The sequence below is a fragment of the Crotalus tigris genome, unplaced genomic scaffold (assembly GCF_016545835.1).
Source record: "Crotalus tigris isolate CLP2741 ecotype Arizona unplaced genomic scaffold, ASM1654583v1 scf7180000018235.799016, whole genome shotgun sequence".
Lineage (NCBI taxonomy): Eukaryota > Metazoa > Chordata > Lepidosauria > Squamata > Viperidae > Crotalus > Crotalus tigris.
Window position 1 is genome coordinate 224140 of NW_024096898.1, and position 26928 is coordinate 251067.

Consider the following 26928-nt stretch of genomic DNA (forward strand, 5'->3'; position numbering starts at 1 on the left):
TCTGTCCACTGCTTTCACCTCAATACAAGTTGGGTCATATCCTTGACTTCTTTTTATGTTCTTCATTAAAGCACAAAATAACAATTTCCCAGGTAGTGAAGTTCAATGCCTCCAAGGAATAGGAATCTTATTCATTATCTGTAGCAAGTACCTCCTTGGATGGAAGAACAGTTGTTAATGTTCAGCTGATGTCTTAACTTGCAGCATTTGTTTTGGGAATCACTCTAATTTAAATAAGATATCATCTTGTTTATCCTGTGCAGACTGCTAAAAGAGTTCATCAGTTTTTGTTCATAAGCATTGGATGTATCCTTAGAAAACAGAATTTCTAAGAGTCTATTTGAACTCTGTCTTGCCAAGGACAAATCTGTCATGGGGAGTGCAAACTGCTATCTGCTACACTGTTTGATTTGGCTGTTTCCTCATTCTTAGTTACCCTTAGGGTTCAGACACTACATTAAATTGCTATCCGGCAATCCTTGAGCTGGCAGAAATGTATGCCAGCATGAAATTTGCAGTCCCAATTGTTCATCCTATCCTAATCTGTCTACCAAGAGATGGAAAGTAATTTGCCATTTGACTGCTATTTACAAGACTGATCCAATGTCACAGTTTCATGCCTATTTAATCTGAGGAACAACGTCCATTCTCTTGATGACTTGTTTGGCTTCAAGGGATTATTTGCTTAGCTACTTTGGTGGTGTTCTGAGAAGACCAGGATTCATCCCACACTTTTTTTTTCTTTTCCTTTTGTGTTTTCAATTTAAGTTTCTAAGATATATTATTTTTATTTTTTGTTATAGAATGTCAGTCAGTAGGATCTTCTACTATTGTGTCCATTCCTTAAAATACGTCACTATAAACAGAGGAAGGATTCACTTTCTTTATCCCCAGTGGTTGGGCTATCCCACTTAATTATTTTGAAGAACTTTCCAAAAATATCTGAAACATCACAATTTTATGTTCAAGAAAGAAAGGAAAATATTGCAGGCCTAGTTCTACTATTAGAGAGAAGACGGTAGCCACTTTAAGCAATAATCGCTTACAAAGGGATAGATCTTTACTGTTATATTTTTATCACTAGAGTTGGAGAAAGGGATTTATTTGTTCTAATTCTCTGGATGCTGAAGTAATTGAGCTAGTTTTAAGCAGTGGTGAGATTCAGCCAATTCGCACCATTTCAGCAGAACCGGTAACAATTTTTTTGTTGCCCAGGCCCAGAATGGACTTCCAGAAGTGGCATCCACACAGAGAACTGGTTGTTCATATATTGGAATCCCACCACTGGTTTTAAGCATCGCATAGAAGGACCACAACAAGTGACTGCAACCACCCACCTTCCTAAATATTGTCTATCTTTCCAACTTTTAAGTTACTTTAAAAATAAGATATTTCTCATTTTAGGAGTCCCTTCCCCCACCCCCAAATATTTAGCCCATCTGTCAGCCTGTTATGAACTTAGGTGGGTATAGAACAGAAATTGCTATTCAGACTCAGGCAGCAAAACGGCTTGGGCTGGCTTTGGGAAACTGACTATCTTCTGTGCCTTACTGAGTGAAAAGTGACTGAAGCAATTTTTGTCTTTCTCTCTATGGAGATTCTCAGTCATCCAGGTTATGGTTGTCCCAAAGGTACTTTTTCAAGAGGCAACTGGACTTTCTTGTTTTTCTTTGAAGACATTTTTATTCTCATCCAAGAAGTTTCTTCATCTCTGACTAGGTAGTTGGGAATGGAAGGATTTATATTCCTTGCAGACAGCTGGTCATCTGCATTCTTTTAGAGAGTTGTTGAGGCCACTTGGAAGTTTATCTCCCTGTCACCTAAATAATGCAAAAGTCTGTGTCGTCTTCTTGGAATTGCTGAAAGTACTGTGTTGTAAACCGGGATTGATGATGTCGTATCCCACCCCCTCTGTTGAACAAGGGCTGTTCAATTTTGTCTCTTTGACTCCTCTTTCAAACCAGCAGTCCTCTTTGTCCAAAATGTGAACTTTCTGTCTTCGAAAGAATGGCCTTTGTCTTTTAAATGCAGATGGACTGCTGAATCTTGTCCTGATGGGTTTGTTCTTCTATGTTGTGCCATGTGTTTATGAAGTACTTGTTTTGTTTCCCCAATGTAAAGACCTGCACATGTCTCACTGCATTGTACTACACATATGTATATCTTGTCTTCAAAGAAAAACAAGAAAGTTCAGTTGCCTTTTGAAAAAGCACCATAGGGACTTTCTCTTTCTGCTGTTTCCTTTGTACAATGAAGGGCCAAGCTGAACTCCCTTTCTGCTTGCCTGTTCCTTTCTCATATTAGTTGGATGGTTAATACATAAATAGAATAAAATGTGGCTGGCTACTTTGTGGTTTACCATGCTGTGGGAGCCCAATATTTTATGTGAACTAGGTTATCACATTAAGTAATAGTTTGGTTTATTTTGGGAGGATAGTGTATTTGCTGCACAACTATATTATATTTTATTAATCTGTTTTTTAGAATGTAAAATATATGAATCCAGTCAGTGTGTTCCATTCCCTGGACTTGATGTCTGCTCTTTGTTACCATTTTCATGATAGATGATGTGAGCAGCCCACAACCTATCACTAGGAATGCGAGTGAATCCTAATACGTTTTGTGTGTGTGTGTGTGTATGTGTGTGTGTGTGTTCAGTTCCAATCCCAAAATATTTTTGAATGCCTGTTTTGCTTAACTCTTTTTCTTTCTGCCATTTTTTCCAGTTATGCAAATTTATTTAAAGAATATGCAATCCTCAAGAAACAGCTACATATATTACACGTCATGCACTATGTGTATATTGGTATTATACTGATATACTGTTTTCTATGAAACATGTAAAAGTATAGCATGTATGTATTGGCCTTGAAAACATCCACAGTCATATATCAGGAAATCTATAGCTATCTCTGTCTGGCACATTTAATTTGGCATCAATTAAGAAGTTCAATCTATCATGGAATGTCAATTTTATTTACACTATGTGATTTAAGCAATAGAGATTATTGATAAGCTTAAACCAACTTTCCAAAGAGCCTGAGTTTAAATTGGCTGGCTTTCAGTCCTTCTCACTGTGTGCAAGATTGTGTGCTTAAGATACCTAATGAAAAATGCTAGCTTATTAATACCTTACATTTGGTTTTTATAAGGAAAGGGCATTTCTTACAGCTATTTATACTTCAGTAGAGGCTTAGCCAATCTTTTACTGAGTTCCCAAGAGTCCAAAAAATAACTGCTTTCAATAAGGAAAATTCAAATCAATGTTCACAAAGCATGAGGGAAGCAGATGGGAGTAGAAAGGGAAAATGGAAGTGACAAAGTTAGTTGGAAGACATTTATTTTTCCAGGCAAAAGAAAATAATTAAAATATCTGAGGACATCCCTTTAACGTTTTCTACCAAAGCAATAAGAAAAAAAAAGATCCAATTGGATAAATAAAGCATCTTAGATAATATACTTGAAGCCAGAAATAGTATTTTAGTTACTGATGTCATCTTTTTCATTGGCTCATTTAATTCCAGGCTAAGATTATCCGCCCCCCTCGCAAAAAAAAACCCTTCCACATCCTGCAATAGTCAATAATCACATTATATAGTAGTGAGCGACCTTAACAGATGCCTTAAACAAAACACAAACATTATGGTGGTTAAAGCAGTAAATTTTCAATGTAGCCATGATATAGTTTCAAAAATACAAGCAATATTGTTTCATAATTATCTTTGATATTTTTTTATAAGTCATGAGCTTTTGTGTGTGTCTGTGTATAGATAGACAGGCAAAAGAGAGAGAGAGAGAGAGAGAGAGAGAGAGAGAGAGAGAGAGAGAGAGAGAGAGAGAGAGAGAGAGAGAGAGAGAATGGGGCTAATTATACAAAGTTTGTAATGTGTTTCCTAAAAGGATTCATGATCATCATCCTGAATAAGTAAATAAAGATTGGTTATTTTATCATGTCCAGAGAGCATTCTTCCTACCTTTCTCAGTCTACTACATCTGTCTATCTTTCCTGCTTCTTCAAACAGAATTCATACTGATATGGTACTTTCTTACTTTCAATAGATTCCACACAGAAAAGAATAGCAGATACAAGAACTAATGGGTAAAGTGCAACATCACTTTTCGAAAATACCACAGTTGATATCTGATGGCAGAAATATCTGGCTTTTTTTTAAAAAAAACAAAGGGTTGTTAACAAGGCTGTGCAAAATATTTGAAAAGGATACTTTGCAAAATGTGTTAATGCAAGTGAAGAATCCTTCTTTAAAATTTTTATAGCAGCAGCATAGCTTGGAAAACATAGATAGCTGTTTCAAAGTTTGTCCAGAATCATCTGCTTTACTGGTATTTAAAGCATTTTCCTGTTGTGCATAATGTACATTATTGTGACCATGCTTAGGTTTCACTAGCAATTACTACAGATTGTCCCATGGACCTTGCTATGTGGAAGGAATTCATGAAGCCTCTTCTCTGGGAGCTGTCTTAATTGGGTTGACTAATTTATTGGGGCACTTTCCAGGAGCTGACACAGCCTAATGATAGCTATAGCTTAATTGGGAGCAAAATTAGCATTAATGCTACTTAAAAAGAATCACATATGGTAAGATAATGTTTTTTACCTAGAATATATTTCAAAATGTGAACATTATGAAGGGACATTTTATCGCATCTGGTGGACAAGTAAAAAACTCCCAAATTTTTGAATGCATATACAGTACACACACTAATTCAGAAGATTTTAAAGAATAATATACAACTGAAACAAAGGTTTTTCTTTCAGCTCTAATGAATAGAAAAATGACATGTGATCTTGTTTTTATATATGATAACTGTGGTGAAATTATTCTATGCTCAAAAATGGAAAGGTTCAACATTTCCTACAACAGAGGAATAGTTGATGAAGATGATGGAATTTGCAGAGGTGATTAAATTTACTTCCTTGATTAAAGAAAAGACAACATCTATGTTTATGGCTGACCAGAAAGCTCTTACAGATTTTTTGCATGAAATGAAAAAAAGTGCAGTTATGACTTGAGGTTTTGATAATTAGAAAATATAAAAAATAATAAAAAGTGGCCCTTCCTTCTTTTGTAGTAATATCATACATAGAGTACCATACCATACCATACATAGAGTAATTATACTTATTCTTAGATAAGCAGTAAAGGAAATCAAAAGCTTCTTTTTATTTTGCTTTGTTTTGTTTTTTCTTTTTGCACCCTTCTCTTTCTTTTTCTCCTTTTAATTTATTTTTATTTATTAACTGGATTTATGTGCTGTATTCTTTAAATAATAATGCCTTGGTAAGGCCACACTTGGATTACTGCATCCAATTTTGGTCACCACAATATAAAAAAGACATTGAGACTCTAGAAAGAGTACAGAGATGATTAGGAGACTGGAGACTAAGATATATAAAGAAAGGTTGCTGGAATTGGGTATGTCTAGTCTAATGAAGAGAAGGACGAGGGGGGACATGATAGCAGTGTTCCAATATCTCAGGGGCTGCCACAAAGAAGAGGAAGTCAAGCTATTCTCCAAAGCACCTGAAGGCAGGACAAGAAGCATGAATGGAAACTAATCAAAGAGAGAAGCAACCTAGAACTAAGGAGAAATTTCCTAACAGAACAATTAATCAGTGGAACACCCTACCTCCAGAAGTTGTGAATGCTCCCACACTGGAAGTTTTTAAGAAGAGACTGGACAGCCATTTGTCTGAAATGGAATAGGGCTTCCTGCCTGAGCAGGGGGTTGGACTAGATCACTTCCAAGATCCCTTCCAAATCTATTGTTATTAATATCATCATCATCATCATCATTATCATTAATTGTTGTTATATTGTATTATATGATCATATCTTATTTCTAATTTTTAAAAAGGTGTCAGAAATGGTAATAACAGGGTGCTTGAGGAGCATTTGCTAAACCAGCAGAATAAAATCCAAGTCCTCATTTCTTTGTAGATGGTTTGCCAAAGAATACTGGCAAGAATCAGAGTTATGCCATCCAATTTTGCTTTGGCACTTTGTATTTATTTTTATTTCATCCATAGTTTCATTTCCTGACAGATATGGATATGTTAAAAATGTTAAAACATCTGAGACATTTGACTCAGCACTTTTGGCAGTTGTGCCTACAAGCTCCTATTTTTAAAAAATAAAAAGCCTGTTAATTTTTAATTGTTTTAAAGCATCATAAGGATTGAGAGAGCTAGTCAGAAACACTATGGGAAGAAATGCTAAAAGTAAAAAAAATAAGGTATTCATAAAGAGGCTACAAAGATCCAAATGATCTTCATAGAGCAGCAAAAAAAGTTAGGAAACCATAACACTTAGTGGTCATCTAGACTTTACAACCCAAAAATGGTGGTTCTAGATTTATATTTTCACTTAGCTTTGTCTTGCTCACAGTGAATATCCTTACCTGCCATGAGCTTGAGGCAATTTTTTTAAAAAAAATGTGGATTTAGTGGTCAAAATGTTGCATCGCTATATCTTTAGTATCAACCCTTATGCAAGCTCATTTTTCAACCATTTTTAACCTCTAGATTGGTAGGTCTGAAGTTTTGATTGACAATGCTCTGTTTTAAAGGCTATGTTATTCATGTTCTTTGTCTAGCACCAATGTTCACTGAGCCTCACACAGGAAAAATAGTAAAGCAATATGTGGATTTCAATTAATAGCAAAAACACAGCTGCCTTACTACTTCATTTTATATCAATATCTAATTTACAAGTTGCTATGGATCAACCAATATGCTTATCAGTATATCTGAAGTAGTAAATAATGCAAAGCTATGTGTATGTATCTGTTAGGAACAAATAGCAATTACATTAAGCAGGGTGTAATGGATAATTATAATTTCTTATGTACATTGATGGAAGTGCACAACATCTTCCTTCAGATTGGGAATACTGCACTCAGACACATTATCTAGATTGTCCTGGTTCCCAAACATCTGACATAGACCTTGTTAATCCAAATAACCTCCAAGCTGGCATGACATTTCTAGTCTAGTTCATGTGTTTGGTATAGGCAAGTGAAACATTAGCATTTCCTATGTGAAAAGTGGCATTCTAACCACTAGCTATCCAGCCAATCATATACACACAAACATACACAGAGACAGGAGGGAGGAGGAGGGGGAAGGGAGGATGAAAGAAAGAATATGTGTATGTGTGTTTGTATGTAGACTGGGTCTGTTCAGCTAGACATCAATTTAAAGGGAATTGAAAAGGGATTGTTTGTTTCTATGTGTAGGATTACAATTCTACAAATTCTCAATCATACAGATTGTCTAATATATTTGAAGGATACCATGTGAGAAAAAGGTGAAATAGATTGGAGAGAAGGAAAGGGTTGAATTGTAAAGTCTTTGGTGGAACACATTACCTAGTCTGGTTATAAAATGTCTGCAAGCAAACAATCAAGCTCAGAGAACACCAAGTGCTCCTCTAGAAAGAAGTTACAGTCCTCCCTGTATGGTTTCCAGAAAAAAAGGAACAAAGTGTTTGTTTGGCTTTGAATGAATTCAACTATTTTGACTTGTAAACTATGATTTATAATAGTTGAACATGTGTGAATAGCAAATCATGGCCTATTCAATAAATCATGATTAAGAAATCATAAACATATATTACATAGACTTAAAATTAGGATTTCACACTGGAAGCATTCTAATAAATATTTTGCCTTCCCAAATACAATATGCTTCTCCACTTGTTATATTTGACACTAAAATGTATATAACATTCACTAACTAGCAGATAATTATGAACTGCTAAAGAAATGACCTTTGAAAATGATTTTAAGCAAAATAGATAGCAGTTAAATTATATAATTTATAATATATATAAAGCAACTGCTATGCACCATGAGTTTCCCAAGCAAATGTTTTGGAAAAGAAAAGCAATTAACAGGTCCCAGATGTTTGGGAACATCTGGAAAACTAGAAAACTAGATACATTCTGAAGAATCAATTGCACTAAGGCATACATTGTCCCTTGTTCCCATGACATACTGAAGTGTAATCGCAGTCTGTGTGGGTTAGATTACATTTCAGTCAGTGGTGGGATTCAGCCAGTTCACATCACTTCAGCAGAACCGGTAGCTAATTTTTTGTTGTCCAGGCCCAGAATGGACTTCTAGAATCAGCATCCTCACAGAGAACTGGCTGTTCACATACTTGAATCCCACCATTGATTTTAGTGTATCATAAAAATTGAAACTACAATCAAGTTAATGAGTGGACAGATTGAAAAGTTCAAAACTGCATCCTGGATTCATCTGTTTTTTTAATCCAGTCTTGAATTTAAAATTCTAGCTAACTTTCAAAATTAAGTTCCCCTAATCTGGGTTTCTTATTACATCCTCTAGTTGCCTCTAATACCTCATTATTCAGGAGTCCAGCAAACTCTGTAATCTGGAATTTTGCTCCTGTGAATTTCTGTAAATTAATTTAAGTTTTGTTCTTTGTCCTTCATTACACTATAGCATCTCTTTTTGGAAGCTAATATCTTATGTTTATTTTATCGATATAATTATATCCATCTTATTTTTTCCCCTTTCCTAACCTGCTTGCTTCTTTACCTGCACATTTTGGTGTACAGCAATGTTATCTTGCCTTCATATAGCCTGAGGTAATTGAAGCACTTTAAGAGCTAAATATAGGTAAAGCAGTCATTTAAAGAATGAAATATATTCCAAGTTGGAATTGGAGGTCAGAATTCTTATCTTCATTCTGAGAATGTGAATCTCTGAAGCAACCATATAGCCTCTTCCTGGGGCACCTCACCTAAAAAAGGAAAGCCAAGCTGTAACCTAAAGAGAATTATCCCAGAACTCAAGGTAGACCTGCACAGAGCCACAGAGATCTTTAAAACAAATAGTGATACTATTAATTATAAATTGCTAAATTTTTCAAATACTATCCAAACTTTATTAAATAATACCAGCAAAAAACAATCATATTTTTACAAAATCATATTTTACAAATTACAATTACAAAATTGTAATTCTGCAAATAATAAAAATAAACAGAATTCAGTGTAAATCTGGGGGAAAATAATCCTCCACAGACTGCTTAATAGAGATTTTGGGGCATCAGCACTTCAGTAAGCATCTCATCTATTTCAGCAGTGAGTGACAATTCAGAAACAAAATTGAAATAACTTGCAGTCATTTTGGGATTGCAATCCTTTTGGTCTGGGAGCCTATCTAGCATTTTGAGTTTGTCATGGGTACAATAATAATATGGCTGCCTTGGAAGGAAGAGTTCTCTTTTGACAATATAACAACCACATGATTGGTGCCCCCCAAAAATTGCTAAAGAAGAATTAGTGGAATTGGGTCCTAACATTCTGCATGCCATCTGAATACCATCTAAAATCTCAGTTTACTTTTGCCTTTTTATAGACAAGAGACCCCCTTCTAAATGAATCAGTGGTTGAAGTACGATGCGTCACATGACCTCCTATCAGGAGTGCCTGCCAGCAACCAGTGGATGGAGCTGCTACTGGTGCCAACACCATGAGGTGAGGCAAGGCAAATGTTGGGGCATGGGAGGCCTGGCTGTGGGGGCCCTGAGGTAAGTGGGTGCAGGGCACATAGATTAGCTCCACCCCCACCCCTGCCCTAGCTTGATTTTTATGTGTGCACCTCGCCCCACCTCGTACAGTCAGATGGTGGGATGGAGTGGGTGGGCTCCAGTGGTAGGATTCAGCCTGTTTGCACCAGTTTGGCAGAACCGGTAGCTACTTTTTTGTCGTCCAGGCCCAGAATGGACTTTCAGAAGTGGCATCCACACAGATCCGATCATTCACATATTTGAATCTCACCACTGGTGGGGTCTTAACTAGGCCTTATTTTTTGGGGGGTAGGGCTTATATTAGGTGCACATGTAAAAATCAAGCTAGGTCTTATTTTTGGGATAGGTCTTATTTTTGGGAAAACAGGGTAGATCCAAATATGGCACTCTAAATCACATACAGTTGACTTCCTCTTTGTAACTTTTGAGGGCTGATTATATGTTGATGTGAAAATTGAATAAACTTGACAATACTGACAACATGCTGAGATTTATAAAAATAATTTAAAATTTTATTGAAAAATCAATTTCCTCTAACTTGCAAGCAAAAATGAATATAAATGAATGAGCAGATGATCAGGAGAACAATATAACTAGGGAAATATAATCAGCATTGTCATAAATACAGCCTGCAACATTTTGAAATATTTAATCATTACTCTCTTTTCCACTATTGATCATAACAGCAAGATTCAACCTTCTGCCCCTAAAGTCGCAGAGCTCCACTATTTATTTTTAATCTCATTTTATAATCTTTCAGTAAGCAAATGAATTCTCCATTTCTGATCACTAGGTAACCATATACTTGGGCCTGGCCTGTTCAGATTAAAATACAGAAGAGTAAATTGCAAGATAAATAGTAACTGTACAATAAGTAATGTTTAAAATTGGATTAAACTGGTTTAAGAAATTAAGCAGAAATGCAACCTTTCTTTGGCAGTTAAGTCATTTAAATGCCTAGCTTTGTATATATAACCATCTAACCCCAAAAATCAGGATATCAGGGAAAAAAAACAAATGGATTTTTATTAATGTTCACTCTTGTAAGGAGTTTGCATTCTAGAATAGTCCTGCTATATCAGCTGTTGTCAATAGTTCTGAAACATGCAAGAAAAAATGAAAATTATGTGCCTTACTTGTTTTGACTGAGCTGCCTTGTCAGGTTTTAATTATGTTGTGGATTGGATGGAGAACTATGTTCTTTGGGGGGGGGGCTTCCGTAGAAGCAGGAGAGGATGGATCCACTGCTTTTTATCCACCTTCATTTTCAAAAACTAAAAAGGAAACATAAGTAACTGAATTCCTTCTCATAGCAATCAACACCCAGATAAACATGGAGTAACACCAGATTTAATACCAGACCAACAATTAAGCAGTAAACAGTACAAGAAAACAAGATGAGAAAGTATTAAAGACTCAACAGACAATTTGGTGAGCTCTCAAGTCTCAAAGGCTTTCATCAGCCTTTAAATTTTCATCCCTCACCCATGTAAAATGTATTTTGTCAGAAAAGATATTGATGCTGAATATTACAAGAAAGTAACTGACATAAGAGATGTTCAGTAGTAGAACATCTGCCTAGAAATACTGGTGGAATCTGCAATACTAGCTTTTCAAATGAGAATTTGATAGTGAAATGTCAGGCATAGGTGGGTTACTGCACTGAAGAGAGCATTGAACTAGATGACATATAAGCTTCTTCCAGCTGATACTGTAGATTTTATTACTATTTGAATATTAATAAAAGTATTTCCATATATTTCTTTTTCCAGGTTGATTATTTATTAATGTTCAGTATAGTTTTATTTTCTGAAAATAAAAACTTTGAGAACAAGCTAACATCTCAACAGCCGAACTTTGCAAACTGTTTAGGTCAAAACTTAGATTAAAATTTCTTGATACCAAAAGTTATTTCCAATTTTTTGTAGCATTCTATAATTTTCAAAGTCAGAAATTGACAATATTTCAGTAAATCATCCAGTGGTTTGAAATAGCTTTTTTAAAAAAATAAAAATTAAACTTTTCTACTTAAGATGTTTCTTAACTTCTAGTGTGGTTGATTATGGACTCAGGTATCTGAACACTGATTTGGAAAAGTTGTAGGTCTTTTATAATCTGTAAATAAAGGAAACTGTTTAGACTGAAAAGATTCTTTTTTAATGATTGTCCATATCAGTCATAGAAAATATTTTTCTACTATATGATTAATCACTTATTATTGTAATTAGGAAAAAAGCAGTTACTTTTGTTTTTAATATGTTGTTTTACTAGATAATAACAAATCCATATTCTTGTAAACTAACAGCCGTACAAAATAGACCTTTCCAGCTGTATTTGAGGGAACAGAGTCACTCTGAGACATTTCAAGAGTGATCAGCTTTATGACACATCATACATATATTTGGGAAGGAATAAATTAGCACGTAACTTCTGGTGAAAAACAGATTCCTCATTTAACTCAATTGAGTCCCTGGCCACATTGCTACAAATGTCATTCTGAGTTTTGCAGTTTGATAGATAATATGAAGGTTAACCAGAATGACTCTGGAAGGAAGTTAAAGTTTTTAAAAACTGGATAGTTGCTTTTGGCAAATCTCTGTTTGTAGACAGAGAAAACATTAATGTTTTCTTGCCTTCTGTTGCCTCTGGAATATTAATAGCTTGCCTTCTTTCCTTGCAGCTTGATATTGGATGCCCAAACTTCTTTGAAATTGAAAAGGAAAAGTAAACATACAAAGAAGAAAAGAACATATCCAAAGATTAAAAGTGTTTGGGGTTAATTTAACATTTCAAAACTGGGGTTTGGGGGTTTTTTTAATGGGGGAGGGGGAATGAAGTGGAATCTTTAAGATCTTTAAGTCATGACACATTGGGTTTAATTTGACATTTGGAGAATAATACAAATTCAGATATGTCAGAATTGCATTTTTTCCAGGCATTGATAGCTCATTATGAAATATCTTTCTTGAGTATGCCTGCCATGGTATCTCACACATGTTTAATTGCTAGTACTTTTATTGTAATATAACATCACTTTGGATCAGATTCTGGTACAGCAAAGTCTTCATAGAGATGAAGCTGTTTAAATAGTGGGCTAGATAATTGTCCAATTCTTGAAATACTTTCTCAGTTTATTGCTGGACTCCAGGACAACATAATTTGTCAAGGAAGATGATTTACAGCCAAAGAGAAACATTTGGTCTGTTCAGAACATTTTCTTTATATAGTATATTACTGTAGGCTTGGATCAAAAGAAATATAGATGAAGGTTTTTGTGGATCCAAGCAAAAATATTTTTTGTTTGCAATGAAAGTGATTATAATTGTTATAATATAAATATGCATTTTAGGAAATAAAATATTAAGTTAATACACAACAGCTTTTTTCTATGTGACCCACATATTCTTTGCTGTTTACTTTTAATTATTCTTTCTTTGGAATCACTGTCTTAGAATCACTGAAAAGCTTTACCTTCAGGAGGACTGGATGTACAATCAATTCTTTGGTATCATTTGTTTCAGAAAGTGACAATAATACAGAGTTGTTGTTTCTTTAGGATATCCTCTTCTATCTGAAGAGGGTAAGAGACAATCTCTGAGTTAATATCTATGATTGATAATCAAGTGGTTTCCACCAGTGGAAGTACACTCTTTATCCCCATTGGAAACAGTGACATTCTTCTTTGGGAATGAATCCTATTGAGTAAATCAATATAAACCCATAGGATTAGGCTGCCCTGGGGCTAAGGACAATCTTCTGCCAGCCTATAGAAAAAAACAAACTATCTTTGGCTTTCCAAGGTGAGTAGGGTTCCTTTTTTCACAGCAGGGAGTTGTGGTGCTGCACTGCAGAGTAGTTATTAAAAATTGAAGCCAGATGAATCTTATCCTCATTACTTGCTTTGCTTTTCGCATGCTGTGTGAAGGTGCCTCCTAGGAGAACACAGCAAGAGAACTTCTTGTCTTTGAGGTTGCACTGGCAATGTCAGACATGATTAATTGCTGGAAAAGAAAATTGACATTGACATGCAGCTGGAGCTGATGGGGCTGGAGGAACAGCTGTGGCCAATCACAGTGAAATGGCAAAAAACCCACCAATAATGAACCATTATAGAGTAGAAATTGTATTCCACACCAAGAATGGAAGTTCATTCTCACAAATGGGCAGGTAAACAATAGCACAAGAGCTACATTCAAACATAAGCACATTCAAACTTTGATGATTATTTTAGAGTCCCATAAAGTCCACAGATATATGTTCTTTTAGCTGTTTTTACACGAAAAAGCCCTGACTCAGTTCTAGTTTACATCTGGCAGAAGAGAAAGGAAAAACAACCAAAGGATCAATACTTTGAAGGGGAAAAATGCAAAATATAGAGTATAATAATTTTGTTAGCTTGTTTTTCCAAACTGTAATTTTTATCCAGAAATTGGTGGTTTGAATAAATCAGGCCCTGCTCATTCTATTAGATACAAAAAGACAAATACAAAAGGAAAAATACCGAGAGGCAAGAAAAAGACAATACAAGCATTAGTATTGTAAGAATTATTTCCTAATTATTTACAAGATTTTAATAATAAGCCAAAAGTTGTTTTTCTTTCAGCTAAACTAAACTCTGCTGGGGCCAAATAAAAGTTACAAAATGACAAACTGGTTTTGAAAATTCTATCTAAAAATAAATGTTATACTAAACAGGCAGAGGATATGGAAAGGAACAAAAAATGTTGCTAGTAGAGCATATGCTTAGTGTCATAAGACAATATGTAATAGTTTTGAAACCATAATTCAAATCAGGGATGGGCTCTATGGCAACTTTACAACCTGTGGACCTCAACCTGCAGAATTCTGAGCTACATTCAGTTCTGGGAGTTGAAGTCCACAGGTTGTAAAGTTGCCATAGTTGCCCAGCCCTGATTTAAAGCATCAGAGTTCTCAAATTACAAGGGTCAGAAAATAGTTATCTCCCTTCATGGTTATGTACCTTCAGCATTTCCCCAGGCTGAAGGAAATGGGGAATGGGATTGTTTTGACTAAAACAGTAGAGAAGAACAAATTAAGCTGGTGGAATCTGGTAATTTATCCCCTACACACACATTTAAGCAAAGTGTAGAGTAATTAAATTAAGTTTGTATCAAGTGCAAAATCACTCAGGTTCCATGAAATCATATCTGAAAAAGGAAAAAACCTGTCCATTTGGTCTATGCAATAAGTAAATGTAATCAGTTATTTAATGGTATGGTTGACACTAGAAGAAAAATATTACTGATCTTATTATGATGACATGGCTTCTTTTTATGACACAATTTATAGCAGTACTGTATTATAGAAAAATACATTATTTTACAAGTTATCCACTATATGAATAATCATCTTTATATCTTATAAAGGACTTAGAGACCCACTAGCCAAATTTTCTTCATAAGCAATTGTACGTTTACATTAAAACATTTTTATTCAGTTAACAGAAAGAAACTGAAATTATTTTTACACATAGTTTGTATTAATAGGTTATTGCACCCTAGTTATTTAAAGTAAACATTTGATGTTGACCCAACAAGTGGAAAATAGATATTTTGAAGGTGAGAAATAGTAATATCTGGCAGGTGAACAAAGATATTTTTTGCTAGAAATTACTGGTTCAAAGTATGGCAAAAATCTGCTTCTTTTCATTTCAGCATGGTCTATAATTATATAACACTATTGTTCTGTTAATGAAGATTGGTTTGATATATGAAGAAATATATTATGGCATTCATTCTGATTTTTTCATTACAGAAAAAAATGCAATTATTGCCTTGGATAAAAATTTGGTATTTGTGAAAATTATAAAATCATAATGTTGCTTGATAATCAGAAAATGACAATGAAACTCTTACCCAATATTCGTGGTCTGCTTATATATGTTGTAGTTCTTCAGAGTTACTGGAATCAGTAATAAGTGAAATCATAGCATTATTTTGTTTGTACATAACTAGGCACAGAACAAAATGATAAAATACAATAACAATTACTTGATACAATAACACAAAATCACAAAATAGTTCTTCTAGAAGTTTCAGTAAAGTTATAGCATAAAACATGTTCCTAATGCCTTTCATGATTAAGCAATACAAAAAATGCTTAATCAGACAGAGATAAAATCATCAGTTTTCAACACCCAAGTCCAAACAAGTTTATCTCAAGTTTACCACTTGCAAAAACTTTTCTATTCCTTTAAGAAGATTCCTTTAAGAAGATGACCTGATATCAAGACCTTTTCTAATGGCCATTCTCTGGGTAGCCTTATTTTTGAAGATTAGATGAGATAGGATCTTCTGTCTGAGGATACCCCATTCCTTTTCTGTCAAGCCAAATAATGATATTTGCCCACCTGTTCATTTTACTGTACAATGATTTATTTTTATTGCTGCTTTTACATTTTATTGATATTCTTTATATTTTACCAGGGCTTCTGCAATTCTATTATTTATATTTATTTTATATTCCTAAGGATGTTTAATTTTTATTTTGGTTTCTAATATGACGATGTTATCAAATTTAAAGACATTCTTAAAAAAAATAGCAACTAACAAAACAAAACGATTCTTCTACAAATAATTCCGCTGTAATGTAAGATAAAATATTAAGCTTTAAGGCAATTTAATTCTGGGCTCAGCAAACATCTCTTAGCACAGTGGTGGTGAACCTATGGCACGCATGCCAGAGCTGGCACTCAGAGGTATGCCCTCTCTGTGGGCACATGTGCCATCACCCCAGGCCCGCCTCCCCCTAATGCCCCCTCCTCACCAGCAGGCCCCCAGAGAAGAGTTGCCTCCGAGCAGCACAGCCAAGGACATGGCAGCCGAGCAGCGGGGATAAGACTTTGCCCTCACACCCGTTGTGCGCAGTTGATGCTGCAGGGCGTGGGCGGAGGGCGTGGCTGCCATGGGGCTGCTGGGCCACTTGGGTGATCTGCGGCAGGCTGTGGAGATGGTGGGTGGCCTGCAGGTGGGCAGGCCAGGGCGGACAGGGGGGCAGTTTCTGGGCACTCGATTTCTAAAAGGTTTGCCGTATATAATTACCAGTTGTGTAATTTGTACCACAAGTCTGGCAAATTATAATAGATCACAGTCATCGTAATACAGAGCTGCAAAGTCTATATTAGAGTTAAAATTTGATCCTACCAGGTGGATTGTTGACTTTCAGATGGTGCTGCTGTTAGATTGCCATATCAGCATAAATTGTCTACTGGATTAGGAGAATACATGGGACTGTACTGTAGTAGGAGTGTGCAAGAGTAAGAATGGGTAAAAACTGTAGGTGTGATATTGACACAAAGCATAAGGTTGAGGTTGGCATTTTTTCCTGTTTTTTGTAGGTGAATGCCTTTAAACCTAATTTAGTTATTACATTACTGTATAAATTATGTCTATTTCATATCTAAATATGATAAGAAACCACTTCAAAGGGAGTCTACAAAAGGTAAAAAAGATGGGGGACTGTATTTATTAATTAAAATTAATGAAATTGAAAGTGATCATTTATAGTATTCTCAGATAATTTTACAGTAGCCTTCATAACAGTGCTTCATCTTCTTTACTTTTAAGAAATAACCACGTAAATTATTTGTCCAATTTCTACCCATATGTATCATAAAGTAGTAGTAGTTTTATTATGACTTGAGACCAGTATAAATTAAAACAATCTGAATACCAGCCCAAAATTTAATTTTCCAAGTTGTACTTTTTGTACTTCTATTAACAAATCTGATGCAGTCTTCTGGCTATAGCAATTAAAAAGATGATTTCAGGACACCTGTCATTTAAGAAAACTTTTAAATAATGCTAATTGGGGCAGCCAGGCAGTGTTTCCATTAGAGAGCAAATTAACTGATAGCTTAGTTCTGCTTAGAATTTACATCTTAAAAAAACATATTAGGGTTTCAGCCTCACTAGTGGCACAAGGGCACTACCTAAACACAACAAGGATTCCTTTATATTTGCCACCCATAAATGGAGAAGGGAGAGAATTAAACATGCTCTGGAAAAAGCCCATCAGTAATACGTTTAGGAGGATGTAAATAAATAACATGTAGGTTGTGGTGTAGTGGTTAAAGCACCAGGCTAGAAAATAAGAAACTGAGTTCTGGTCCCACCTTAGGCACAATGCCAGTTGGGTAATCTTGAGACAGTCACTCTCTCTCAGCCCTTGGAAGCAGGCAATGGCAAATCATTTGAGAAAATCTCTCACACACACTATCCACCCCCTTAATTTTGGAGTAAAGTTTGGATCGATATGGTATGAATATATATGTGTGTTTGTGTGTGTGTGTGTTTATCACTTCTACATTCTTATAGGCATCTTCTTGTATAGCTTGCCTTCAGATGCAGTGATGCTCTGCATTTTTTGTTCTTTCATTAGAGTTCAAGAAAGTAACCTGTTGTTTCCAACAGAATTTTAAAGGAAGAGACAAGGTTCCCAGCGCACAAACAGACCAAATAGATAATTGAGACAATGCTCCTATTTTTGCATGCTGGATATCGTAGATGCTAGCTATGATACATGAAACCTCTTTAGAATTTTAAGTAAAAATAAAAATATCTTAGTGGTCCAATAAGATATAATAATTGTTTATTTTCCTTTTGGTTAAACATCCACAAAATTGCAGTCTGCAGTTCAAAATAAATTTTGCCAGATTCTGATTTTCAGAATTAAAGGTTGTGAAATGCAAAGCAGATCAAATTATTGTTAAATATTTATGTATTTTTGCTGCTTAAGTTACATAAGAAGTGAGTTAACAGATTTGAGAATTTAAAAGCATATTACTGATTAAACATTAATAGAGTACTCATTAAAGCATTAGTGTTTCATAACATCCAGAAAAGAGATTTGGATGAAATATATTGAGGCTAAATCTTAAGCAGTGATATAGAAGAGGTCACTGTAGAAATGTTTTCTGCCTAGATGGCATGAAAATTAAGGATAGTTTTTTAATTAACAATTTAGGTGTTTAAGTCATTTTAAATCAAAATAGATTTGATTCTAGAATCAATCATTTATATGGATTAATGCTGACACGTTTCTACCAGTTCAGTGGTTTCTAAAGCAATCTCTAACAAGCAGTTTTTCTTCCAGAGAAACCCAATTGGATCTGTCAATAATCTTTTTTTGGGGGGGGCAGATCTCTGCCTGGCATTCCAGTGCCACTTTCCTCTTTAGACAGTTTAATAGACAGTTACTCATTACTATTGTACTGTTTTGTGATGCTCAGTTCTAAGGAAGCAGATCTCTAACAGTCTTTCATTAAAGGAAACATTTAAACAGTCTCTGAGGAAATAGTGCAAGCATATACAGTACACTCCTGGATAGAGAGGCTAGAAAAAAATTAGAGAAAGGGACACACTACCACCTTTCAAGGCAAGTAATACTATCCCCTCCTGCAAAGAGATGTTAACCACTGCTTGGACCCAACCACATGCCACCTCGCAGGAGATTTTGATCAACAAGGAGACCTTGATTAATAAGGAACACAGCTGGCTGAGCTCACAGCTATGAGGATCCTGTCCCATTCCTCAGGATCAGTTGGTTCAAATTTCTCCCATATAACAGAGCTCAGATGCATTTCAGTCATCTCAAAAGGGTGAGTAATCCAACTCCAAAGGAAAGCAAATGACTTGTCTAACACATGCTGGGAATAGTCCTGCACCATCCCCCCTTTCCAGGAAGGACCTGATCACCTGAAAACAAGATCACTGGATGTCAATCTGCAGATACAATGAGAGTAGTGAAGATCATCACCCTTCTCCCCTCAAATGCTCCCAAATCCCTTAAGCATTTTCAGCTCTGCAGTGCAATATTGAGGATAGATAACCACAGTTCAGTCATGAAATATGTTATCCACCACCTGCATTCTAACTGTCTTCCAGATACATTTGTTGATATCAGATTAGATTTCAAATATGAAATTGTTTTCTCATTACATATAATAAGGAATAGATCATAGAACTGAATTTTCATTAATGAGTTGTGAGTGTTTTTTCAACAGAGGAATCAGTTTGGTCTAGTGGTTATGACAGCAGCTAGAAAGCAGGAGACCATGAGTTCAATTCCCACCTTAACTATGAAAGCCAGTTGAGTGACTTTGGGCCATTTACTTTTTCTTAGTCCATTCAACCCCACAGGATTGTTGTTGTGGGGAAAAAAATAAGAGGAGGAAGGAGTGTTGGATATGTTTGCTACCTTCAGTTATTTGTAAAAATAATAAAATTGGAACACAAACAAACAAACAAAAACTAAAACATGACATTAGTGTTCAACTGTACAGTGTACTACCAGGGATTTTTTAAAATATGTTTTAATACATGTTTGTGTGTGTGTGTGTTTATTCTTTGTTTATATGAATGTTGTCTAAATAACCATTACAGGGAAAGCTTGCTCTTCATTTGAAGAACTTAGAATGGAATCCAGAATCCATCCAGGCAATTTATCTCAACTATTCTACTTATGTTCAGTTATAAGAATGAACTGTGGGATTTCAGAGTATATGATTTTTTAAAATTCTCCTTTTGAGAGTGAGGAGAGAAGTTGAATGAAATAGGAATCTGACATATCTCCCATTTCAGCTATAGTTGAAATATAATAAGTATATGGAGAATCTGAAGACAACTGCTTGGGGGGGGGAATCAAATCTGAAGTGGTTACCTGAATAAAATGGCACTTGAAAATCAGTGAATCTGTTGAAGAAACATGATAAAATGTAATACCTGAGCAAATGAATAGTGCATCTAAGTTGGATACTTCCATCATTTCATATAGATATGGAAAAGAACTGTATTTTGTGTTTTTCATTTGTAAATTAAATCTACATGATTTAATGATGAGCAGCCATAAGTTTTCTTCATGCAGAATAATTGTTACAGTTCTGTTAAACTAATGATGGCCAAACTATATTGAGTTTTGTGCTTGTGAAATTATTTCATTCCTGTTCTATTGTTTGTTGAGACTTAAAAATAATCTGCCTTTACAACCATGTACATACACACTTATCTAATTAACCAAATTTGTTGTTATATTTGGCTACTCTTGGAACATCACAAAAAACATTTTTTCCTAGTCTGTTTAAACTGGGTAAGTCTGGACAGCCATTACCTAGAGCACAGATCCCCAAACTCTTCAGGTCATCAATCTCTTTATGAAGTTTCAGATTGTTCATTAGCCCCATCCCAATTAATTCTTATATGAAAACAATTTAATAAATATTATTTTACCTAATAGTACTACAAATAATAGTATTAGGTAAAGTAATATTTATTTAAAAATACTACAAATAATAATAATAGTAACAGTGACCCTCTTGGATAGTCCCATCAATCTTTGGGGGTTGATAGTGATAACTTTGGGAAACCTTGATATAGAGCATGTTGATCTTTAGCAACTTCTATTGAATCAGAAGGTCTGATTTCAGGACCTTGGACAGAGTATAAAGTTCAGTTTAATGGTATCTGCATGCGTTGTAATAATTTATCTTGTATCATCTATGAAGTGACTTTGTGCAGTGACCATGCATTTTGTTGATATGCAGCAACTCATATTCTTGCCCTACTAAATGATGCACTTAGGCAAAATGCAAAAATGGATTTTGCCTTTCTCTTCTATTCTTCCTCCTCCAATTACTGAATCAGTATGGAATCTAGGTGTATAGATGAAGTTTTTGTAGGCAAATGGGCAAACGTCTGCAAAGAAAAACAGATCATTTTCAATCAAATCTCTGTCAAATTCCTTATGTTTTGCTGTCTATGCTGTTAGTTGCAGATGGGGGAGAAATAAAAGAAGTGAAGCACTACATCATGATTTCTGTAAAGGGGCATAATTTGGAAATAGTCTTCCTATTTTGACTTTATTGGTCAGTTTTACTTGAATAGCTGCTCATTCTTTCTGTTGATATAAAACCATTTTATACCACTATTCCTGTACAAGAGGTAGGGTAAGAGAAATAATAATTTATCTATGCATGCAGCTGTAGAGTTCAACTTTAGTGATCACTTATTGCTTCTGAGTTCAGTATACTCAGGAAAAAATCTATATTCTTCTCATATGTTTGCTAGGCATGAAAGCAATCTCTAAATACTCAGAAAATAAAATGAGGTCAAACCTGCAATTCTGCCAGACTTCTGTCTGTTGAAACCAACCCTCAAACCTCATTGCTTTGTTTCTCTCAATGCAGTTTAGAAAACATAGCACTGGGAAATTATTTCATCATAAAGAGAAACTTAAATAGCAGCCTTGAACTGTTCCCCAAAGAAGCATTTAAGAATTTAAATGCATGTGTGTGTGTGTGTGTGTGTGTGTGTGTGTGTGTGTGTGTGTGTAATAAAGTTGGACACTTGGAGGTAATCTAATCCAACGCCCTGCTCAGGGAGAAAACCCTATACCATTTCAGACAAATGGCTGTCCAGTCTCTTCTTAAAAACTTCCAGTGTTGGAGCATTCACAGTTTCTGGAGGCAGGTTGTTCCACTGATTAATTGTTACCTATCATCATCATCCATCCATCTATCCATCCATCCATCCAAAAGCTTTATATACAAATATATTATGAAGAAAAATCTGTCTGAAATTTTATGTATGTGTACTTGATAGAGCAGATTGCAATGTGTCTTAAATACATTGCAAGTGCCAATCAACACTAAGTCCAAGCATAAATATGCAGCCTATGCATGTATCTTCATATCAGTTAGTATCTTCTCTTAATAGGAGAAAACAGGAAAAAACTGTTAAATATACTGTACGTAGGATGTACTGCAATACAATCTACTGTATGGAATACTTCAATATGTCACAAAACATAATATTGGGTCAGCACAATAGTGTTGGCTAATTTCACAACGTAACACAATAATAGAAGTTGGAATGAGCAGCATTGTTCTTATATTCATCAAGCCTTATTTTCATTGGCTAATTTCACAAATCTATGCCCCAACCACTGGTGCTGAAGAGGATGAAATTGACTGGTTCTATGCAGCCCTACAGCACCTTATAGAATTAACACCAAAAAATGATGTCCTTATCATCATGGGGGATTGGAATGCTAAGGTAGGAAGCCAAAAGATAACCGGAATAACAGGCAAGTTTGGCCTTGGAGTACAAAATGAAGCAGGGCACAGGCTAATAGAATTTTGTCAAGAGAATACGATGGTCATAACAAACACTCTTTTCCAACAACCCAAGAGACGGCTCTACACATGGACATCACCAGACGGTCAACATAGAAATCAGATTGACTATGTGCTCTGCAGCCAAAGATGGAGAAGCTCTATACAGTCAGTAAAAACAAGACCAGGAGCTGACTGTGGCTCAGATCATGAGCTTCTTGTTGCAAAATTTAGGCTTAAATTAAAAAAAGTAGGGAAAAGCACTAGGCCACTCAGGTATGAACTAAATCATATTCCTAATGAATATACAGTAGAGGTGACAAATAGATTTAAGGAATTAGATCTGATAGACAGAGTGCCTGAAGAACTATGGATGGAAGTTCGCAACATTGTACAAGAGGTAGCAACTAAAACCATCCCAAAGAAAAAGAAATGCAAGAAAGCAAAATGGCTGTCTGAGGAAGCTTTGCAAATAGCTGAGGAAAGAAGGGAAGCGAAAGGCAAGGGAGAAAGAGAAAGATACACCCAATTGAATGCAGAATTCCAGAGAATAGCTAGAAGAGATAAGAATGCCTTCTTAAATGAACAGTGCAAAGAAATAGAAGAAAACAACAGAATAGGGAGGACCAGAGATCTCTTCAAGAAAATTGGAGATATGAAGGGAACGTTTCATGCAAAGATGGGCATGATAAAGGACCAAAATGGCAGAGACCTAACAGAGGCAGAAGAGATTAAGAAGAGATGGCAAAACTACACAGAAGAACTATACAAGAATGATCTTAACGTCCCAGATAACCACAATGAGATGGTCACTGACCTCGAACCAGACATCCTAGAATGTGAAGTGAAATGGGCCTTAGAAAATCTGAGCAACAACAAAGCTAGTGGAGGTGACAGTATTCCAGCTGAGCTATTCAAAATCTTAAAAGACGATGCAGTAAAAGTGCTACACTCAATTTGCCAGCAAATTTGGAAAACTCAACAGTGGCCACAGGATTGGAAAAGGTCAGTTTACATTCCAATTCCAAAGAAAGGCAATGCCAAAGAATGTTCAAACTATCGCACCATTGCACTCATTTCACATGCTAGTAAAGTTATGCTTAAAATCCTACAAGCTAGACTCCAGCAGTATGTGGATCGAGAACTACCAGAAGTACAGGCAGGATTTCGAAGAGGCAGAAGAACTAGAGATCAAATTGCCAACATACGCTGGATCATGGAGAAAGCTAGGGAGTTCCAGAAAAACATCTACCTCTGCTTCATTGACTATGTTAAAGCCTTTGCTTGTGTGGATCACAACAAATTGTGTCAAGTTCTTAAAGAGATGGGAATACCAGACCATCTTATTTGTCTCTTGAGAAACCTATATGCGGGTCAAGAAGCAACAGTGAGAACTGGACACGGATTGGTTCAAAATTGGAAAAGGAGTCCCGCAAGGCTGTATACTGTCGCCCTGTCTATTTAACTTATATGCAGTGCACTTCATGAGAAAAGCAGGGCTAGATGAAACAAAAGTTGGAATTAAGATTGCCGGGAGAAATATCAACAACCTAAGATATGCAGATGATATGCCTTTGAACTATGGTGCTGGAGAAGACTCCTGTGAGTCCCTTGGACTGCAAGGCGTTCAAACCGGTCAGTCCTAGAAGAGATCAATCCCGACTGCTCTTTAGAAGGCCAGATCCTGAAGTTGAAACTCAAATACTTTGGCCACCTAATGAGAAGGAAGGACTCACTGGAGAAGGGCCTAATGCTGGGAAAGATTGAGGGCAATAGAAGAAGGGGACGATAGAGAATGAGATGGCTGGATGGACTCACTGAAGCAGTAGGTGTGAACTTAAATGGACTCCAGAAGATGGTAGAGGACAGGAAGACCTGGAGGAATGTTGTCATGGGGTCGCGATGGGTCGGACACGACTTCGCAATTAACAACAACAATTTCACAAAATAACACAACAGAAGTTGGAATGACCAGTATTGTTCGTCTATTCACCAAGCCTTATTTTCTTTGATCTATCCTGCTTAGAGCATTATTTAAACAAAGAAAAGAACATATATTTTGGTGTGCATACTACAGGAAAAGAAATAACGCCAAATTGTTTACTGGGTGTATGTGATAGATAACTGTTGCATAATACTATGAGAAAATTGGAAATTGAGAAAATATAGTCACATTATCATGAAGTCACTTCTCCCTTCCTCTCTAGTGACAGTAATAGAATAGAAGAGAAAGAAGAGAAGAGAAGAGAAGAGAAGAGAAGAGAAGGTCTTCTAGTCCAGCCGCCTGCTCAAGCAGGAGGACCTATACCATCTCAGACAAGTGATTGTCTAGCCTCTTCTTAAAAATCTCCAGTGATGGAGCGACCACGATTTCTGGAGAAAAGCTGTTCCACTGGTTAATTGTCCTCACTGTCAGGAAGTTTCTCCTTAATTCCAGGTTGCTTCTCTCTTTGATCAGTTTCCCATTGTTTCTTGTCCTGCCTTCTGGAGCTTTGATAAATAATGTGACCCCCCTCTTCTTTGTGGTAGCCCCTCAGATACTGGAATACTACTATCATGTCTCCCCTATTTCTTCTTTTCTTTAGACCAGCCAAACCCAAATCCTGCAGCCGTTCTTTGTATGTTTTAGTCTCCAGGCCTTTGATTATCTTAGTTGCTCTTCTCTGAATTTTTTCCAAACTCTCAACATCTTTTTTGTTATATGGTGACCAAAATTGGCTGCAGTATTCCAGGTGGTCTTACTAGGGTTTTATAAGGTGGTACTAATACTTCACGTGATCTTGATTCTATGCCTCTGTTTATACAACCCAGGATTGTATTAGCTTTTTGGCTGCTGCTGCACACTGCTGGCTCATAGTCAAGTGATCATCCACTAGGACTCCAAAACAGTTACTGTTTTTAAGCCAGGTCTTGCCCAATCTGTACTTGTGCCTTTGATTTTTCCTGCCTGTAAAGATGTTGAAGAGTACTGGGCCTAAGACAGAATCTTGTGGTATCCCACTGCTTACTTCTCTCCATGTGGATGTAGGACTACTTGTTGAGTACAGTTTATATATGTGGTATATAAAGTAGAAAAATAGAAATATTTTAGTGTATTCAATTTTCTATTTAAATATATATGAGCTTTCTAGTCTTTCCTTCAATTGGTAATCAATATTTTATGCACATTCCCACACCAAGTGAATGAGTTAAAAAAACCGATGCTTTATGTACCACTCCAAAGTTTCAAATCATTATGGACAATTGAAGAGCCTACAAATGTCTATTCTTTCATTCCCAGTGTCCATTCTCTCATTCCCAGTGCCCCACGTTCCCTTCCAATTTATTCAATGCAAGTAAAAGCAGATGCATCAGTGGTAATTATAACACTTTGGTGAAGCTCACTTTTACAGTCTAGTGAGCTTATCAATAGAAATATACTTTCTAGTGGAGAAAATATTACTACTTGCATATATTTCTATTGAAATGAAGCCCCCTGAAAAAAAATTAACATGGATGGCATGACTTTATCTTTGGATTATATAGTCCCAGAAGAGTTATTATAATGAAAGTCATTGTCTTCAAGGTTCATTCTATTGTCACTAAGCACCTGGCTCTTGCCTAAGGTAGGATGAGCATGAGCATGGTTGTAGGTTGGAATAGACAGAGAAGTAAGGCAGTGACTAGTGAGTAACAAACAGCATTTTTGGGGGGACTGTAAAACTATAGAGAAGTTGGTGAATTGATTCTCTTCAGTCCCCTGTTTCAGGTTTGGAAAAAAAAAAAAAAGACTGTGGCCTAAACAGTCCTCACTGAGAACTCAAATAAAATGCCTAACCAAAATGTCAGTAGTTTAAGCCTTATTCTCCTGCTATCTCACCAACTGTCTCCATAAGACTTTCAGCCTCCACTGTGGATTCTAAGAAGCTTTTACCTGGTGTAGTATTTGGTTCCCTTTTTTTCCTACTTGAGAAACCAGCTCTAATCTCTGCCTGGGTAGTATATTGTTTCAAGGCCAGACAGTATAGAAGATTGAGGGAGCTTGTTTGTGCAGGTCCAATAAACGTAATGCAGCAGCTTCCTAGTCTTTAGTTTTCTACTTGCCTATCTCCATTGTCTGCCATCTCTCTCACACTGCTTCTCCAGCCTCCACACACACACACACACACTCTTTCTCTCTCTCCTTCTCTCCCTCCCTCCCTCCCTCCCTCCCTCCCTCCCTCTCTCCCTCTCTAAA